This window comes from Dermacentor variabilis, unplaced genomic scaffold, assembly GCF_050947875.1.
Source record: "Dermacentor variabilis isolate Ectoservices unplaced genomic scaffold, ASM5094787v1 scaffold_12, whole genome shotgun sequence".
Classification (NCBI taxonomy): domain Eukaryota; kingdom Metazoa; phylum Arthropoda; class Arachnida; order Ixodida; family Ixodidae; genus Dermacentor; species Dermacentor variabilis.
This window is the reverse complement of record NW_027460280.1, coordinates 8,341,184-8,362,815: the sequence shown is the minus strand read 5'-3', so window position 1 is coordinate 8,362,815 and position 21,632 is coordinate 8,341,184. Positions and strand designations below refer to the sequence as shown.

General features: G+C 47.3%; 1 protein-coding gene and 1 long non-coding RNA gene across 3 annotated transcripts in view; one reads left to right on the top strand and one right to left on the bottom strand.

The window, feature by feature from the left end:
* Hr96 (Nuclear hormone receptor HR96) overlaps positions 1-21,632 on the bottom strand; it is a 138,960-nt gene that overhangs the window by 69,968 nt on the left and 47,360 nt on the right. The window lies entirely within an intron of this gene.
* LOC142565886 (uncharacterized) lies at positions 15,508-20,004 on the top strand. The gene is made up of 2 exons (XR_012824900.1): positions 15,508-16,559; positions 17,041-20,004. It is a non-coding gene; the product is annotated as an uncharacterized LOC142565886 (long non-coding RNA).

Here is a 21,632-nt window from a genome sequence, read left to right as displayed (position 1 = left end):
TGGTTTTATTATGTGAAGCTTATTCATTACTTGTGTATCCCACTTGCCTTGCCAATGATTCCTTAATTTACGGCGTAGAAAAGGCTTTAGGTCTGTGGTAGGGATGGGAATATTTCTATCTCTGTCGCTAAAAGTTACTGATGTAGCGCTTTCATCAGCTACTTCGTTCCCTTTTATACCTTTGTGACCGGGTACCCAGCATATGACAATCACTTGATTGCACATATATAGAGCGCACAATAAGTTATACAGCTCATTCAAAACGGAATTCTTATGTTTTTGTAAACTAATTAGTGCTTTCACGACACTTAATGAGTCTGTGAAGAGAACAGCCTTAGCGATGTTTGTGAGCCTGATGTGTTTAATGGCCGAGAGTATAGCGTATGCTTCCGCTGTAAAGATGCTTGCGTATGGGTTTAGTGTCCCAGATATTGAAAATGATGGTCCAAGAGCTGCGTAAGCAACACCATCAGCAGATTTCGAAGCATCCGTGTAAAATTCAGCACAGGAATACTTCTCTTTTAGTTCAAAAAAATGTGATTGTATGCGAGCCTCAGGCGCTCGTTTCGATATTTCTAAGAAAGATATGTCACATTGGATAGTTTGCCACTCCCAAGGCGGTGGGAACCGAGTAGGAGCTATTGGGATATTTTCTAGAAAAGGGACGCCTGTTTCTTCTGACAGTGCTTCCACTCGGAGGGACAGAGGAGGTCTGATGGCTGGGCGGTTACGGAATAGCCTGGCAGTGGACAAGTCGCTAATTGCAAAATGACATGGATGCTGAATATCCGATTTAACTTTCAAGGCGTAAGAGAAAGATAAATATGCCCTTTGTAGATGAAGAGACCATTCGTTGGATTCAACGTACAGGCTCTCTACAGGACTAGTCCTGAAGGCACCTGTAGCAAGACGGATACCCAAGTGGTGAATCGAATCTAACATCTTCAAGGCACTAGCCGTAGCAGAGTTATACACTATAGCACCATAGTCAAGGCGTGACCTTATCAAACTTTTATATATGCGCAAAAGGCATCTTCTGTCACTTCCCCAGGATGTACGGGGCAAGAGCTTCAGAAGATTCATTGTCTTCATGCACTTCGCCTTCAGATATTTCAAGTGGGGGATAAATGTTAATTTAGTGTCTAATATGAGGCCCAAAAATTTATGTTCATGGCTCACTGGAAGCTGTTGTCGATTAAGGTAAATAACGGGTTCAGGAAATATACCTCTCTTGTTCGAGAAGAGAACACACGTGCTTTTTTGCGGGTTTAATTTAAACCCATTCTCGTCAGCCCACATTGACAATTTGTTTAGCCCAAGCTGTACATGTCGCTCACAGATGGAAAGACTGCATGATTTAAAACCTATTTGTACGTCATCTACATACACAGAATAAAACATTGTACGTGGTATGATAGTGTAGAGTGAGTTCATTTTTATAACAAATAGAGTGCAGCTAAGCACGCCACCTTGTGGTACACCTGTTTCCTGTGTAAATAGACGAGATAGCACATTACCAACTCTGACGCGGAACGTGCGGTTAGACAGGTAACTTTGGATGACATTCAGCAAATTACCTCGGACTCCCATTTCGGCCAGGTCACGCAGAATTCCGAACCGCCACGTGGTGTCGTAAGCCTTCTCCATGTCAATAAATACTGACAAAAAGAACTGCTTGCGCACAAAAGCATCGCGAATATTCGTCTCGATGCGGACAAGGTGATCAGTTGTGGATCTACCTTCCCTGAAATCACACTGTAGGGGATCTAATAGTTTGTTACTTTCTAGAAAATGAAGGAGACGCCGGTTAACCATTTTTTCAAAGAGTTTACATAGGCAACTTGTCAACGCTATAGGTCTATAGCTGTTGACTGATGTTGGGTCCTTGCTGTCTTTTAGTATTGGAATAATTATTGCTTCCTTCCAGGCGGATGGAATGTAGCCAGCAGAGAACACAGAGTTGAAGAGTGATAGTAGTGTTTTGTGGGTTTCAGGGTGTAAGTGTTTGATCATTATATACAATATTCTGTCACTTCCTGGAGCGGATTAGTTACAGCCATTGAGCGCAGCCTGAAATTCCGCCATGCTAAATGGGCGGTTGTAAGGTTGGTTGCTATTTCCTTTCTGACCCAGAGGCAGTCATTCCGCTTGTTGCCGGTATCTCAGAAATGTGTCTGAATAGTGGGATGAGCTAGAAATCCTTTCAAAATGTGCCCCTAGGGAGTCGGCTTGGTCAATGAGTGTGTCTCCTTGTGTATTTACCAATGGTAGAGGATGAGTTTCGCGGCTTTTTATTTTGTTAACCCTGTTCCAGGCTTTTCTTTCGTCTGTATAAGAATTAATACTTGAGATGTATTTTTGCCAGCTTTCCCTTTTGGCAAGGCGGCACGTTCTTCTACCTTCTGATTTTATTTTCTTGAAGCTGATCAAGTTCTCGGTAGTTGGGCAGTCGCGAAGGCGACTCCAAACCTTATTTTGATTTTTGCGGGCTTCCTTACAGTGCTCATTCCACCAAGGAATACGCCGTTTAGAGGGTGATCCATTCGTTTGAGGGATACATATTGATGCAGCATCAGTTATAAATGCTCAAATATGATACTCTATCATCGATTGAAAGATTGCAGATGTCATCCCAGGTCAAATGTGTCAGCTCTCTATATCGTTTCCAGTCAGCACAGTCGACCTTCCAACGTGGCAGATGTGGGGAACACTTATCGCCTTTTGTTAATTTTAAGAGAATTGGGAAAAATGGTCACTCCCATATGGATTTTTGATCACGTCCCACTCCAGGTATGGAACTAGTCTACTTGATGTTATACTTAAGTCAATGGATGAGAACGTTTTGTTCGCCACGCTGTAGAATGTGGGTTCTTTCTTGTTTAGTAGGCATGCATTGGAGGATAAAAGGAACTTTTCTAATAAACGCCCTCTTGCATCACAACGAGAATCTCCCCAGAGGGTGTTATGTGCGTTTAAATCACCTACTACAATGTAAGGTTCGGGGAGTTCTGCGATAAAACTCTGGAATTCTGTTGTGGAAAGCTTATGGCATGGAGGGATATACAGAGAGCTAACTGTTACTAATTTATCAAATAGCACGACTCTGATTGCCACTGCCTCAAGGGGTGTTTGCAGATGTAAATGTTGGCAGGCGATACCCTTATCAACTATAATAGCAACACCGCCTGACGAGGCGAGAGCATCACTGCGATCTTTGCGGTAAATGGCATAATGTTTCAGAAAGTTAGTATGTGAAGCTTTGAGGTGTGTCTCTCGCACACACAGCACCCTTGGGTTAAACTTGCGAAGAAGTTCCTTAATATCATCAAGATTGTGTATTAAACCTCTCACATTCCAATGCATTATCTGTGTGTCCATATTGGAAGTGTTTTATGGTGTGTGTCAAGAGATCAGTTAGGTTGGCTCAAGAGACCTTTGAAGGCCCCTTGATGCGGGGTATTTCTTTTTTCTTGGCGCGCTCCAGGGAGCCACGCCGTTCCTTCGGCGTCTGAGACGCCGGAGAAGTTTTTGCTACATCCATCGCCTCTTCAGAGGCGCTGGATGGCGCCCGCTCAGCGGGCACTCTTTGGAGTTTTTCGGGCCTGTCTGCACGAGCAGTGGCCCTGGGACCGGCAGGCTCGGAGGTCTGCTGGCCCTTCGTGGTAGGGGGCGGAAGGGCAGTGGCTGCTCCCGCCAGAGGGGCTGATGGCGTAACCGCCGTCACGCTCCGTGTGACTTGCGCGGCCGCCAGAAGATGTGGCGCTGCCCCCTGGCGCGCCACATCACTGTAGGATGGATTCGATTGGTGGTGGAGAGAAAAGCGCTTGCGCGCTTCTGGAAAAGAAATGTTTAGTTTGACCTTCAGTTCGATTATTTGTTTTTCTTTCTTCCATGACGGGCACGATCGCGAATAGGCGGGATGGTCTCCGTCACAGTTAGCGCAGTGGGTTGTGGAAGAACAGTTGTCTGAAGCGTGGTATTTAGATGCACATTTTGCACAAGTGGCACGCCCTCGGCAGCTCTGAGACCCATGCCCAAAACGCTGACACTTGAAGCATCGGCGTGGATTGGGGATGTATGGTCGTACGCGAAGTTTACAATATCCGGTCTCTATCGAATCAGGCAGTTCACTTGTTCCGAACGTTATTATTACATGCTTTGTTGGGATTTCTTTGTCATCGCGTCTTAACTTAATTCGTTGCACCTTTACTACGTTTTGGTCTTGCCATCCATCCAACAGCTCGCTTTCACCGAGTTCAAGGAGGTCGTCATCAGAAATGACACCACGTACAGTGTTCATAGACCGGTGGGGGCCCACAGATACAGGAATGTCACCAAACGCAACAAGTTTCGTCAGTTTGCTGTATTGGAGCTTGTCACGCACTTCCAGAAGAAGGTCGCCGCTTCCCATCTTAGTTACTTTGTAACCAGAACCGATTGCTTCCGTCAGACATTTTGCAACCACAAATGGGGATATTGTACGGACTGTCTTGGTTTCATGTTGGCTATGTATTACGTAGTATTTGGGAAATATTTCTTTTGGTTTCATCAGAAAGTTGAAGGTTTCATCGGTGCGCCCCCTCTTCAGGGAGCGATCAGGGAGTGTAGGGAAATTCGAAGCCATATATAGGATTACTGTGTTCGGCAGGAATGCCCGCCGCCCACCTCGGAGCCCAACCTGGGGACGTCACAGGATTAGAAAAATTCTATTCTGCGTACGCCAGTGGTACGTTCCCACTATAACCTAATATATATATACCCAAGACTGGATATATTACACAAGGTTAACCCTTGCCGCCGGGAAACTAGGAAGTGAGGAGAAGTGATGAGAGGACAGGAAAGATTAAAAAGGCGAGAGAGAAAGACGAAGATTGGAGAGGAGGACAGGAAAAGGCGACTGCCGATTTCCCCCGGGTGGGTCAGTCCGGAGGTGCCGTCTATGTGAAGCAGAGGCCAAAGGGGTGTGTTGCCTCCGCCGGGGGGCCTTAAAGGTCCAAACACCCAGCATCAGCTCAACCCCCAGGATCCCCCTTTCCCCAGACACGGCTAACGCGCACGGCTAAACGCGGGAGGGTCAAACCCTCGTGTGCTCGGGTCCGTGGTGTCGCAACACACCAAATGCCTGCTGACACAGACGCCCGTGCGGGGCTGCAGAGCGAGATTAAACATGGCAACCGCCTTAGCAGACGACGCGGTTGTTGTCACCTTGTACGGAGCAGCGGGTGAGGAGGACATCGAGGCACCCTAGGCACCCTGAGTGCTTTGAGATATGCACTCTACCCAGTGACGCCCTATGGACATCCACTGACAGGACATGAATATCCTAGTCATGGGCCGAATGCGTTGTGCAAACGATCGTCACATGACTGTTCGGGCGCACTTTCTGTGTCCTGAAGACATCATTTGCATATCGGCAAGGGACATCATGGGAACATGCTGCGTACATTTTATGGAAATACCATACAGACTTGTGTAATGAGTAGAAACCCGTAGGAAAAATACCAGGATGTTACTGACATTTCGGCCAGGGTCCGGTTTCCCTCAGAGTGAAGGCAAGCCCCTGGCCGAAACATCAGTAACATCCTGGTATTTTTCCTACAAGTTTCTATGACCTGTTTTACCGCCAGATCCTGTGATTCAATGCTTCACATTATATATATATATATATATATATATATATATATATATATATATATATATATATATATATATATATATATATATATATATATATATATATATATATTGTAAGGAAGAAGAACACAGAGACAAGGCCAGCTGGATTATCTATTCGATGTCTGCAGTGCAACCACTGAGCCAGCCAGATCGCCACTGCTTGGCGCAAGAGAGAACCACTCGGCCATTCAGTGGCTCCTGCTCTGCATCGCCTGACTTCTTGGTTATGCTTGATGCTACCAGCTGAATGATTAAATACATCCCTTTACAACTGGTGGAAGTGCTGGGTTTTCAATATCATTTCCAGCCTGGAACTCCGGTCTCAGACTCTGCCACCAGTCATGCCTGACTCTACTCCACAGACGTCACCGCCACTGTCCATGGCCTACTCTGGCACTCTTCGGCACAGTGATCAAGCGGTTTTCAGCGGTATGGATGAGCATGATGTCAACGATTGGCTGTCTTCATATGACCAAGTAAGCTTCCACAATCCATAGGATGATACCTCCAAGTTAAATAATGTTACCTTCTACCTTGCTGGTGTGGCTCACCCGTGGTATAAAAATCACAAAGCCAACTTTCAGTCTTGGTCAGCGTTCAAGAGCAGTTTCGCTGAAGCTTTCGGTCACCCCGCCATCTGCAAGTTGTGCGCCGAGCAATGGTTACGAGAGCGAGCACAACAACCGGGTGAAACACTCCTCAATTATATTGAAGAGGTTCTAGACCTGTGCAAACGTATGGATGCTTCTATGCCCGAAAATTATAAGGTGAAACACATATTGAAGGGCATCGCCGATGACATTTTTCACCTGTTGATCGCCACGAGTCCGCGTACCGTAGCCGAGCTCATAAACTTGTGCCAAAGCTACGACGAGTTGAGGAGGCAGCAATATTTGACCAGGCACCCCTCAGTGGCTGACGAGGCCCTCTCTGCCATGGCCGCCTGCTCTGATCACTCAACCTTGGTCACACAAATCCAAGTATTCGTGCGGGAGGAAGTTGCACATTAGCTTTCTCTACTACCCTTTGCTGAGCAACCCCAACAACAATCGCTGCCGCAACCGCCACCTACACAGCTCGACCCGCCGCTCCAGTGGGTTATTGAAAAAGTTGCTGAGGCTCTACCAATGCAGCATCAGCAGTACCCTGTCGCCACTCTCCTCAGTTATGCCTCTGTTGCTGTGCCGCCTCCTTGCCAACCACTTGTTGTGATACATCCATGGCTGCCGCCACGTGTTCATCATCCCGTTAACCAGCCTGCTCCCGCCTTTGTAAATCCTTGGTACACGCAGGACAACAGACCCATATGTTATGCCTGCGGTATACCCGGACATGTTGCAAGATTCTGCCGCCACCGCATGCTGGCTTTGTGCAGACACCTTCCTATGCTGACGCGCAACCTTTTCACAACACTTGTTTTAATCAGCAGTCGAGCAGGTCACCAACTGAGCGCCTGTTACTTGCACATCATTCACTTTCCCTCTGTCGCCGCTTGTCTCCGATGCGTCGGCGTCCTTCACCTGCTCAAGAGGAAAACTAAGCGCTGGAGTTCAGAAGGCAGGAACTGCATCACCATCTATCTTTACAACTCCTCCAATGTCGCCTTCGAACCTTATCGACTTTACTGTTGGCGGTGTACCTACCGTTCCACTAACTGATACTGAAGCAGCTGTGTCTGTACTAAACAAACGCCTCTCTTGCGCTCAACGAAAAGTGACGGTGCCACTTTCTGGGTTTCCTCTCTGCACAGCAAGCGCCCAGCTAGTTCAGTCTTCAGCAGCATGCACAGCAAGAGTTGTTAATCAGGGCATTCTCTACATTGTCGAGTTTGTGGTTTTGCCGTGCTGCTCTCATGACGTTATACACTGGTTGGGACTTTCTCTCGAAAAATAACGCCGTCATCAACAGCGCACATGCTGAAGTCAAACTATCGCCTCTGTGTGATGTGTCCCTTGCTGGCGCCACTTCCTTTCTCGCTAAGCTGGCCCTTCGGAAAGACATCACAATACCGCCACACTCGCCTGCCATTGTTCTTGTTTTCTGCGCCGCTGTCTCTGAAGGCTCTGTCCTCTTCACTCCTTCGGAATTCTTCGTAACCCGCAAAGGTATTCCCCTCCCTTTTGCCACACTTGACATTTCAGCCGGTCTCAGCTCCATAGTTGCCTGCAATCCACTTCCTACACCACTGATGGCTCTCTGCGGCGAAGCACTTGGCCATGTTCAGTCCCTTGATGACATGATTATTATCGACGTTCCGGTTGCTTCGGATGCAGAGCTCACTGACTTTTGTGCACTTTCCACTTCTGCTCCGCCCATATCTGACGTATTCGCTCCTTTCATTGCCAATGACCTTACTTCCGAGCAATGCTCCCAGCTTCTCCACCTGCTTACCCAGTTTCGTTCTTGTTTTGACGTTGCTCAGCCTACTCTGGGCCGCACATCGACCGGCAGCTATCCCATCGATACTGGCTCCAACGCGTCATTGTGGCGGTGCCTGTACCATGTCTCAGCCAAGGAGTATCAGGTCATCAGTGAGCACATCGACAACACGCTTCAGCGCGGCGTCATTCGACCTTCCAATAGTCTGTAGGCATCACCGGTGGTTCTTGTCACACAAAAAGATGGTTCTATTCGGTTCTGTTGACTATTGCCATCTTAAAAAGATAACACGAAAAGACGTGTACCTGCTACCACGCATTGATGACACGCTAGACAGTTTGCAAGGTACTGAATTCTTATCTTCGTTGGATTTACGCTCGGGCTACTCGCAGGTCCCGATGTCAGAAGTTGATCGCCTTAAAACTGCATTCATTACTCCAGAAGGTTTATACGAATTTAACGTGATGCCATTTGGAGTATGCAATGGGCCTGCAACATCTGGACGAATGATGTACAATATCTTGCGCAGTAAAAAATCGAGCCCATGTTTATGCTACCTCAACGACATTGTTGTGTTCGCCCCTGATTTCAACAAGCATTTTCTCCAGCTTAGGCAAGTGTTAAAGTCCTTGACCAACGCAGGCCTGCAACTGAACCTGAATAAGTGCCAGTTTGCTGTGTGCAAGCTCATGATTCTCGGTCACATCGTATCCCAAGACGTAATCTGTCCTAACCCATCAAAACTTCGGGCTGTGGCAGTTTCCAAAGCCTAAGACACACAAAAAACTCCGCGCCTTCATCAGCCTCTGTTCTTACTGCAGACAGAAAAAGAATGTCTGGCTGTCGTTAGGGCTCTCAGAAAGTTTCACCCTTATTTATGCCACTCTACCAAATCTACCACTCTCGAAACATGTTAACATGCCGGGCCACTCGTTTAACAATCTCAAAGTAACAATACTCGAATCTGGATTCCGCACCAACCATGACTGCGAGCTTCGCGAATCTTACCTGATTCACAAATTTAACACTGTCTTGTCCGGAATAAATGAAAACAAAGGAAAACTAACCTGTCTAACGTTAGATTGAGCACAAATATACACTTCCCACACAGTGTACGTATATGATTTCAACCCTTTGTTTTCTCTCTTCTTTTTACATGTGGCTTTTTTTACGTATATCGCTGTGGCTCAAAGTTGTACGCTTAACATGTCAATTTTTAGATAATTTGAGGTTGCACTTACAGATGCGATGTGCCAAACAACACGCCTTTGTATCTGCATGTGTACGTCATTTTGTTTTCACTACACATAATCATGGTAACTGCTGGCACTTACCTGAGAGTCATGTTTGTATATATTGTATCCTGAACACATCTGCATTTCATTTTTTGTATTCCAAAATGCGTGTCACTGATAATCATTAATAATGCGCAATGATAATGATTTATGATGCGCAGTGTATGGTCTAGCCAGTGCAGACAGCACGCCCTCTGCTCGTGATACGGTGCCTTTAAAGCTGTGTATGTGTTGTACATGCGTTACTGTACACTGACGAAGGCTGATCCACCAGCAGAAAATGCTAAGTAAGGAATACTTCAAAAAGTTCATCGTCTCTTTCCTGCGTATGTTACGTCAGGTCCTGCGTGCTGAACTTTGAAGAAACCTCCTATATATATATATATATATATATATATATATATATATATATATATATATATATATATATATATATATATATATATATATATATATATATATTGTAGTGGGTAATATGCATGTGGCACAGTGCGGACTGCCACCACTGCGGCGCGAGACCCGAGCTCGGGCTGTTGATGCGAAGCGCTAGGACTCGTGATCTAGAGCTACCTGCGATCCCTCGAACGAGCTGCAATAAACCCCATTTCATTTGGTGGAGCTGCGGGGTAACCTTGAAAACTGCAACTCCGAAGCCGCACGCTACCGACTGCTGCGACCATGCCTGACGAAACCACCCAGGAAGATGCACCACAGCCTCCGACGGTCATCGTTTCCGGTGCATTGCGCCAGCGTGATCCTGCCATCTTTAGCGCCACCGATGATCATGACGTGGAGGATTGGTTGTCATCTTACGAACGGGTGAGCCAGCATAACAAGTTGGACGACGTCACCAAGTTGCACAACGTGCTGTTTTACTTAACCGGCGTCGCGAACCACGAACACGATTTCACAACGTGGAGCAGATTCAAGACAAGTTTCACAGAAGTGTTCGGGCACCCCGCTGTGCGCAAGCTTCGCGCAGAACAACGCTTACGGGGACGCGCGCAACATCACGGTGAAACGTTCACAAGTTACATCGAAGATGTCATTGACCTGTGTAAGCGCGTGAATCTGTCAATGGCGGAACAAGACAAGATAAAACACATTATGAAAGGCATTGATGAGGACGCATTTCAAATGTTGTTAGCGAAGGATCCGCGTACCGTGGCCGAAGTTATCAATTTGTGCCAAAGTTTTGACAAGCTACAGAAACAACGCATCTTAGCTCGGCACCCACCGCCTACGGAAGATTCGTTAGCAGCATTGGTTATTGGCGACAACCACACAACTTTGCTGACGCAAATAAAAGAATTTGTGTGCGAGGAGGTCGTGCGACAGCTCTCGATTTTGCCGACCACGGAGAAGCCTTCTCAATATTTGGCTCGAGCGATCCGACAGGTAATTCAAGAGCAAGTGACCGAAGCTCTTCCACCTCCGTGTCAGCCGGCTCCCGTGGCCGCGCCTCTGACGTATGCTGAAGCCGCTGCACGGGCGCCTCGTCTGCCGGGATTCTCTCCTCTGCCTTCAGCGTCTCTCCAGCCGGTGTTCTCTCATCCCCCTTCGCCTCGCCAGCCGGTGGCTCCCTTTTTCAGTGCACAGCAGCAAGGTACAAATCCTTGGCGCACTGCTGACAACCGCCCAATACGCTATGCTTGCGGTACACCGGGACATGTAGCGCGCTTCTGCCGCCGGCGCTTGCCGGGCTTCGTGGGCACCGCGCGACCACCCAGCTCCGGCTTCCGACCATTCCGTATGCCTCAGCGACCACCACCGGAAGTCTACGCTGCTGATGACATACCAGCACCGCAGTCACAGCTCTACAGTACTCGTCGCTCGCCTTCCCCTCGTTGGCGCTCACTCTCACCCATGCGTCGTAGGCCCAGTGCCAGTACTACTGAGGCGGAAAACGGATTTCCACAGTTCCTGAAGCACGAACTGCGTCATTGTCGGAACATCAAAGTCCTCGTTTTTCCCCCGCTAACGTTATTGAAGTGTCCGTTGATGGCATCAAATGTCTTGCGCTTGTCGATACAGGTGCTGCTGTATCCGTGATTAGTGAGAAACTTTGCCGTGAATTACGGAAAGTGACCATGATGCCTTCGGTACTATTGCTTAGAACAGCCAGTGCACAACAAGTTCAGCCAGTTGCTATGTGCACTGCCAGGGTGCTGATTCGAGACATTTTGTATTCGATTGATTTCTTTGTGTTAACTTGTTGCTCCCACGATGTGATTCTCGGTTGGGATTTTCTGTCGCGCTATCACGCAGTCATTGACTGTGCACGTGCTGAGGTTCAGTTCTCCATTCTGTGCGATTTACCATCTCACAACTTTCAAGTTCAGGATGTTACCAGGATCTGTGTAGCTTCAGATACTGACCTTCCCCCTCACAGCGCGGTATTTGTCCCTCTTTCATGCGCATCGCTTGCCGAAGTGACGGTCATGTTTTCACCCGCTGCCGTCTTCATTCGCCGCCAGCCTATATTGTTGCCTTTCGCCCTCCTCACGGTTCACCATGGGGCTGCAGAAATACTGATTTCTAACCCAAATTCGTACACTGCGGCTTTGCACTCTGGCGAGACTATTGGTACCATCCAGACTGTGGACGCTGACGTTATTGTGCATTTCCCTGTTCCCGATGACGTGGAGACTGCCAACGTAACAGCACTGGCACCCCATGTGCCATCTAACCGAGTATCACCGGATGTTTTTTGTCGCTCTATTGCCGATGACCTCGAGCCGACACAATGTGAGCGGCTTATTACTCTTTTAAATGATTTTCACGCCTCTTTTGACTGCAACCAAGCATCATTAGGCCACACAAGTACCGTCTCTCACCACATTGATACGGGACATCACGCACCATTACGCCAGCGTCCGTACCGCGTGCCATCCACCGAGCGTCGTGTCATCGCCGAACAAGTTGAAGACATGCTTGAATGTGGTGTTATCAAGCCATCCTGCAGCCCTTGGTCGTCTCCTGTAGTACTCATTAAGAAAGAAAGATGGCTCGATTCGTTTCTGTGTGGACTATCGTCGCCTCAACAAGATTACACGAAAAGATGTCTATCCTCTACCGCGCATAGATGACGCCCTGGATTGTCTTCATGGTGCCGAATTCTTTTCTTCTTTGGACTTGCGATCGGGCTATTGGCAAGTGCCAGTGGATGAATCCGACCGCTTGAAGACAGCTTTCATTGCGCCTGATGGCCTGTATGAGTTTACAGTAATGCCATTCGGCCTCTGCAATGCACCCGCGACATTCGAAAGGATGATGGACAATATTCTACGAGGCCTCAAATGGAAGACGTGCTTGTGTTATTTAGACGACGTGGTAGTTTTCTCTTCTGATTTCACCACTCACCTCTCTCGTCTACGCGAAGTCCTTACTTGCCTTACCACCGCCGGCCTTCAACTTAACTTGAAAAAGTGCTGCTTTGGAGCTCGCCAGCTGACCATACTTGACCATGTCATGTCCAAAGACGGCGTCCTTCCCGACCCTGACAAACTTCGTGCTGTCGCAGAATTTCCACGGCCGACTACAGTGAAAGAGCTCCGAAGTTTTGTCGGTCTTTGCTCTTATTTTCAATGCTTTGTGCGCAATTTTGCCTGCATCATCGCTCCCCTGACGAAGCTCCTGGCTGGCCCTGGTGACCTTCGTGACTGGACTCTGGCATGTGACCAAGCCTTCACCACTTTGCATCGTCGGCTTACCTCACCGCCTGTTCTATGCCACTCAACCCGAGTGCACCGATTGAAGTTCATACTGACGCCAGCGGCGTTGGTCTTGGAGCCGTCCTTGCACAACGGAAGCCTGGCTTTCCAGAATATGTAGTTGCATATGCGAATCGTGCTCTCACGAAGGCAGAATCCAATTATTCTGTCACAGAAAAAGAATGTTTGGCTATAGTTTGGGCCTTAAACAAATTTTGCCCTTACTTGTATGGCCGTCCGTTCGACGTTGTGACAGACCACCACGCGCTCTGCTGGCTTGCGTCACTGAAAGACCCGTCGGGGCGTCTTGGACGTTGGGCTCTTCGGCTCCAAGAATTTGACATTCGCGTCATTTATCGATCCGGGCGCCAACATTCTGATGCAGATGTGCTCTTCTGTTCGCCCATGCGATTCGACGAAAGGCCACCTTCATCCATAGAGTGCCCGGTTGCTACGCTTGCTGTTACTGACATGCCGTCTGAACAGAGAAAAGATCCGTGAATCGTGTCTCTCATTGACATTCTTAGCAGTTCTTCAACGTCTACATGCCCTCGAGCCCTTCATTGCCAAGCCACCCACTTTGTGCTACGGGACGCCATCTTGTACCGCCGAAACTATCAGCCAGACGGTCGCAAATGGCTCCTAGTCATCCCTCGCCATTAGCGTTCCGACGTATGCACATATTTCCATGCAGACCCACAACAAGCTCATGCTGGCGTCCTGAAAACCTACAAGCGGCTCCGCCAGCGGTACTACTGGCGCGGCATGTATTCTTATGTCCGCAAATACATTCGGTCATGCGCAGCCTGTCAGTGATGCAAGACATCTTCTCATACGACAGGCCCTCTGCAACCTTTACCGTGTTCTGCACGTCCTTTTGATCGGGTTGGCATTGACCTTTATGGGCCTCTTCCATGCAGTGCTAACGGAAATCGCTGGATAATTGTCGCAGTAGACCACCTCACAAGATATGCTGAAACTGCTGCACTTGCTTCGGCTGCTGCTCGCGACGTCGCCGCATTCATCTTACGGCATTTCGTCTTACGGCATGGCGCACCGCGAGAACTGCTCAGTGACCGAGGCCGTGTCTTCTTGTCCGAAGTTATTAATGAGCTACTCGCCGCGTGCCGCACTATTCACCGCACCACTACGGCGTATCACCCACAGACTAACGGTCTAACGGAACGATTCAACCGCACTCTTGGGGACATGCTCACCACGTGTGTTGCGTCTGATCATTACAACTGGGACGACGTCCTCCCTTTTGTGATGTACGCATACAATACCGCCATTCAGGCTACCACAGGCTTCTCACCATTTTTCCTTCTTTATGGACGTGAACCATCCACTACCCTCGACACCGTACTACCATATCACCCGGATGCCTCTGAATTCACCCCTCTTTCCGAAGTTGCTCGCCATGCTGAAGAGTGCCGCCAACCGGCTCGCTCGTTCACGTCAGATACCCAAGGAATCCACAAAGATTGCCACGACAACGATCAGCCCACACATTCCTTCGCCGTGGACTCTCACCTCTGGCTTCGGCTGCCCTTCCAAGCTCCAGGCCTTAGCCCAAAGCTTGCTCCGAAATATCAAGGTCCCTTCCGGATTATCGCGTGTACTTCGCCTGTGAATTATGTGGTCGAATCGGTGACGCCATCTTCGGACAAACGCCGCCGTGGCCGCGAGACCGTTCACGTCAGCCGCCTGAAGCCGTACCACGACCCCCTTATCGTATCATCACCTTAGGTCGCCAGGATGGCTCCTCTTTGCCGCGGGGGAAGTTGTTGTGGGTAATATGCATGTGGCACAGTGCGGAATGCCACCGCTGCGGCGTGAGACCCGAGCTCGAGCTGTTGATGCGAAGCGCTAGGACTCGTGATCTAGAGCTACCTGCGATCCCTCGAACGAGCTGCAATAAACCCCATTTCAATATATAATATATACTGTTACACAAACGATGGATTTAACATTAAAGGCAATTTACAAAGTATATTTACAAAACAACTGCAGTGTTGGCCAGTTCAGCCGACAGCTTTAGATGACTCTGGAGCAGTTCGTCTTCTTTGTCAGGGTGCCCGCATGCATCGTCCAAAAGAAACACCCAATATGCATGTAGCAATATATATGCAGGTTATTCCATCTCAAGCATACTGTCTTTTTTCTACCATCTCTGATTCTGCTGAAGAAAATGATGCTATTTTACCATTTCAACCTGGGAAGTAATTACTGAAGTGAATTATTCCTGAAAAAAAGTTTTCTGATGCCGTCCGGGCACTCAGAAGATTATGCACGCAAGTGAAACTATGTCTGGAAGAAAAATTTCTACAAACTTGTTGCTTTGACCTATTACTGTGAAATGTTTTTTCCTATATTATGCAGACAGCATTCACTCATGACTACTGTAATTTACTACTTTTCGTTTTAATCACGGTGTAGGAATAATTTAGGTGCTGACACTCGCCGCTCCCCGTAGAGAGAACGCGCGGGCAGATTGTGTTCGCAGATGACCTTGAATCGGCGGTAGTTTTCGCCGCAAGGGTACAGATGGCGCTGTAGTATGGGAGCCCAGGGGCCCGCGCTGCCCGCTCGGGTGCGTTCAGAAATTTTCACGCCACGCGCGGGGTGAATACACGTGGTATAGGTGCAGAAGTGTACTTGCTGAAACTCGTGTGTGTGTGTGTGTGTGTGTGTGTGAAGGCTTCTCCGGATTCTCGAAAAGTGTTTGGTTGTGCCTGTCAGTCCTGTGAGTGCATTGTTCGGCTGATTGGTATTCTGCTGGGATTCACTCAACGTATACCACGCCGCGTCATGTGACGCCGAGTGCAATTAGTTGCGCTCAGGCTTGCTGCGCTTCAAAATGGGCAAGAAGTGCTTTGTACCGAATTGCAAGTCGGGGTATCGGACATGCACGGAGCGTGTGTCGCTTTTCAAGGCTCCGCGTGAACCCGAACGTTTAGAAAAGTGGCGACGGGCGATTCCGAGAGCAGACAGAGTTTTGCAGCCTACCGACCACGTGTGCGCGAAGCACTTCCCGAATGAAGTGATCTCTGCAACATATCACGCGGAATACAAGGGGAACGTCCTTCTGCACGCACAAAAAAAGCCGGTGCTCTCACCCGACGCTGTGCCTAGCATTTTCCCGAATTGCCCAGGATACTTGACTGTGCAGCAAAAAACGAGAAAACCTCCGCGGAAACGGCAGGCTCTGCCGCCGACTTCTCAGAAGCCTAAGAAGCAAGGACAGCCAGAAGCGTCGAATGCTTCTGAAGAGCTACACCTGGCCGTTGAAAATACACCAAGTTTATTGCTGGTTGACACAACGAGTTCAAAATATTCTGATGCTGAATCAACAGACGCGCCTTGTAAGAGGCCACGCTTGGATTTCAGCAGCGTCGCGCCCCCTCCACGTGAAGAAAAGGATCCTTTTCAACACGATACTGACACATTGAGTGGCACATGCACTGCCGACGCACCTAGTCACACAGCTGAAAAGGTAATTTCCTGTTTTAAATTCAGGTGGCATTCCTCCAGCCGCTTCACCTAAGCTCACTAGGCGCAACAAATCATGATATTGTTCTACAATACCTACTGAGCGGAAATTATCGTAAATACGATACGGTTGCTGCAGCCGTGTTTTCTTCCCTTCAGTATATTTATTTGATTATAATTAATTAGCCAGGATCTCATTGGACATCTAAGAGCACAGTGTGCTAGTAATCGCATAAGCTTTGCTCACTATTAGGTGCCATCCGGAAAGTGCACATTCATTTATTTAATTTCAGCGCCGTTCAGGCGTTAAAGAAGAGGTTGGTAACAGGAAAATTTTAGATTAATAAGAAATAATAAAATAGTAAGAAACATATAACACCGACTTGTTAAGAGAAGTAATGACATAATATAGATGACGTAAACGAAACTTTGGCTTAGTTCGGACAGCAGAAACATTCCTAATTCTATCATTTCTTTTCATTCAGCAACAAGTTTCTTCCTCATCTCAAAAAACTACGGAGCAAGAGAGAAGTCATGGACCAACGCAAGAGCAGCGACCCACCGAGTCCCTGTTCCTCCAGGACGGAGGACAGCAAATGACAATTTCCGCTCTGTCAGGCTGTGCTTCCAGCCTTAAACTCCCAAGTGAAGCCTGGGCAGTCCAAGTTTCTGACAGATTTGGGGTTAAATCTGTTGTTTTCAGTGAGCTAGAATTGCCGAAAGAGAGTAACCAGGCGCCTTTTCATAGAAAAGTACTAGAAGTAACCACATCACATAATGACTCCTTGTCAGTGAAATGTTTTGTTTATGGCCGTTTTGTTAACGTACAGACCATAAGTTCTGGTTTGCCCATGAATTCCCTAGCTGATATAGAGTGTGCAGTACGGGTCTTTCATGAAATGCATGTGTGTGCAGGTGGTCCCAGTGGTGAAATGTACAATAATATACGCCCCGAGTGCGCATATATTGACAAATGTGGAACCTGGCGGCACAACCGTTGCCTACTAGTGACAGAGAGTACAAGTTGCAATGCATGTGCTAAGTTAAAAGATGTACTTCGTATTCATGCTGCACGAAAGAAAAAGAATTCTCAACTGAAACACATTCGCATTCCGGCCAGTCCATCGAAAAAAACACGCATTGAAATGTTGCGGCGCGCCAGGATTGCCTGCTACAAGTCAAGAGTGCGGCTTCAAAAACAAAAACATAATCTTGAACAAGAATTGGCTAACTGCAAATCAAAACTACTAGAAATCAGTAATGAAACACTCGAACGCCTTTCCAGAGAAGCAAACCTTCCTGAAGCGCAAAAGCTGGTGTTGAAAGAGTGTGTAGCTGCAGGCAAAGCTCGCTCAAAAAACGGTAGAAGATACTCAGATGACTGGATCTTGCTCTGCCTTCTCCTCCATATTAGGTCACCTGGAGGATACAGATTCTTGATGGAGAGTGAAATTCTCGCCTTGCCTTCAGTACGAACAATACACCGCTACATCTCATTGGTGGGCTTTAAAACAGGCTTTGATAGTAAGTTCTTCATAGCCTTAAAAAAGAAACTTGAAAAGAAAGATGACTTCAAGCGGCACGGTATTATCATCTTTGATGAGATGCAAGTCCGTAAAAGTAAGGCTGTCAACTCAAAGACAATGACCTACGTCGGTCTGGCATCAGAGACGGAAAACAGTACCGAGCTTGCAGACCATGCTCTTGTTTTTATGTTCTGCCCTTTTGGTGAAAGTTATGCTCAGCCAATAGGTGTTTTTGCAGCAAAAGGTGCCACGAGGGGTACTATTCTTGCACAGTTGCTCCTTCAGGCAATTTTACTTATGGAGGAAGCTGGAGCAAAAATTCATGGGTTTGTTTGTGATGGAGCTTCGACAAACAGGACTATGTGGCGAACACTGGGTATAAGTGGGTCACTAGAAGCCTGCCGGAACTCCTTCACACATCCAAGCGACCCCACACGAAAAGTTTTTGCATTTTCTGATGCTCCACACCTCTTTAAATGCATCAGGAACCGTCTTTTGCAACAAAGGTACCTGAAAAAGGAGGGACGTTGGATTAGGTGGGAGGACTATGCAGCAGTTTATAAAGAAGACCAAGCGAATGTTGGAGCTTTGAAGGTGTGTCCAAAAATAACACATTCCCACATTTATCCAAGCAACTGTGAAAAGATGCGGGTAAAGCTTGCCACGCAAGTGTTCAGTCGCTCGATGGCAGCAGGTATTGAATTTTACAGAAACCGTGGTGTGCGCAGTCTGGGAGACACTGAAGCCACGCAAGAATTCACATTGTTTCTTAATAATCTTTTCGATGCCTTGAACCGGCGGTTTCCTCATGAAGGTGTCACAAAGCAGGGCTCTGACCTAGGCATTCTGTCACGTGGGGTAGAATGGTTGGATAACTGGGAAAAAGAGCTGCAGAGTGGAAATATCACGAAAGATATGTTCCTGACAAAAAGCACTTCTGAAGGGCTCCGAGTTACCTTGAGATCAACTAAAGAGCTTTGTGAGGTTCTTTTGCATCAGTACGAGTTCAGATACGTTCTTACAAATAAAATGAATCAAGATCCGATCGAAAGATTCTTTGGCAAGATAAGACTTGCTGGAAGCCAGAATGACCATCCTTCAATGCCAACATTTATGCAACTGTACAATACAATGTCCATTTACAGCCTTCTGAGGCCTCCCAAGTTTGGCAATTGCTGCGTGGTCGATGAGAAGCCATTACTAGACGCATCAGACTTCAGAGCCCTGATCGAACTAGGCAGTGCAAGCAACTCTTCGCCTGGCTTCATTGATCAGCTAAAAGAAAAGCTTGATAAACTGATTCTTGTTGAGGACTGGGAATGTGAGGATGTTATCACAGTAAACGGAAAGGATACAGCGCAAGTCGTTGACTGCATACTTTACTATGTGGTTGGATTCTTGAGCCGAAAGTTGATGAAAGCCACCACGTGCGATTGTTGCCGGTCTGCTTTTACCATTCCGCAAAACAGCTCTGCTGAAGCATCCCTGACCAACACAAAGAGCAGGGGTGGACTGTTGCACCCCAACGCGAATCTCTTTGAGCTGTTGAGAGTAGCTGAGGAGCACTTTGCAAAAAATGCCGACAGTCAGTCTGTATACTGGGAAACGGTGGAGCATGTGCTTGACACAAAGACCTTGACTTTTCCATGTGCTCAGCACAAAGAAGAGGTCATTGCACAAATTCTGCACTATTTCTTAACCATGAGAATGAGGCAGCACTGCAAAGCTGCAACCATGAACTTGAAAAAACAAGCTCAAGAGAAAAAAAAGCTTGCGAAACTTTGTTCATCCTGAATCGTGTTGCCAAGTTTACAGAATGTACTAATTTTGTTAGATTTTTTGTGAATGTATGTATTAAACAGTTTGTGCCATGCAATGTATAGTTTTGTAACAGAATAAATTATATGTTCAGCCCCCCTTTCAGCATGCCATTCCTAATATTCTACACAAATGTAAGAGCACTGTACACACCACCAGACCTACTTCAGGTCGGACATTTTTTTTTCTAATATAAGAGCGCGCATTGTTCTCTTGAAATGACAGAGTAGAATAGAAAAATTATGCCCATTCATGGGCAACTAGCGCAAGATATACTGCTTTGAGAGTTGCGATGGATTTAGCCGTGTGACATGCCCTTCATCAAGCTGTACTGCACACGGCTTGCAGTACTGGCGCAAAGTATAACCGCCATCGCCTTAACACTGAGCAGAAGCCTGCGTAGGGGTCGCGTGTCGAGCGAAGTTTGTAACCAAGTACATGTGTAAGCTAGAGGTGCAATGGTTCAAGGTGCTTTGAGGACGTTTATTTTGTAAAGAGGAAGATGAGCAGCGGCGGCAGCCGCACCGCCAGCGCACAGCGCGAGATTGCTGGGTTGACGACCGAAGCTCGGAACGGCATTTTGGCTAGCTGTCCTTACGCTATTTCCCCGAAAATCCGGCTACAATTTATTTATTTTTGCTTTAATTAGCTAACATTGGCGGGCGCAACTAGAAAATACGATTGATACACTGGCTTCAACGTATGCTAGATACCAGATCTATAATAAAAACGTCGTCGAGAAATCAGTTGCACATTCATTTAGATAATCAGTCTTGTTACTGCAGAACCCCGGTGTATTCATGCCTGTGCATACTTTTCTATATACCCCGATATCGAGCTCGACAAACGAGCAACGCTTAGCATCGATAACCTACGCAGCGCAAATCCGAGAGCCTCCACCTACTAGCGCCACCTGTCGCCGGGAAACGGAAACAGCGCCGGCGGCGAACACAACCAGGACGGTGCGCCGGCCGCAGTGTCAACACCTAAATTATTCTTACACCGTGGTTTTAATTTACATTATTTTTAGTCATGAGAAATAATGGACAATTGCCATATATTTAATATTTTTTAGAGAAATAACCAATCCACCTTTTTCATGTTCCTGTGCTGCCCTCTGCCGCACGCCGCTGGAAATGATTTGGAAGGGTACCTGCGCCCATGCTAAATGTGTGTGGGTTGTACGTTTTGTGGTACAAGATTAATAATGGCATCTCCGGGACAGCATGTCATTTCTGAAAGCCATGTAGCACTCATCAACTACTGGGTGAGCAGGCTTCAGTGTGCTGTTATACTAACAGTACAGCCAATAAAAGCATGCCGAGTTCTGTCTGCCAGCGCGGCTGCCTTGCAGTTTGTTGTCGTTGATGTCTGCTTTTGCACCTTGATTTTTTGTATCCACTTTACACATTCATTAAACATTTCGCACATTCAAGAAGTCTTTGAACACAGCCTTCCATGTGCATGTCGGGTTCGCCAAAGCAGTTCATTTGTTTACATCGACATCTACAGGCACAGGTCATTGTTAGCTTTGGATATTGTGGAAACAACGCATCGCTGATATGAAATTATGTCAAAACAGCAAAACATACATATCTGCGCACATGAGCCATGTTGTTCCACCCAAAGACAGGTGTAATGTTAAGGGATAAGAAAAGAGCAGATTGGGTGAGGGAACAAACGCGAGTTAATGACATCTTAGTTGAAATCAAGAAAAAGAAATGGGCATGGGC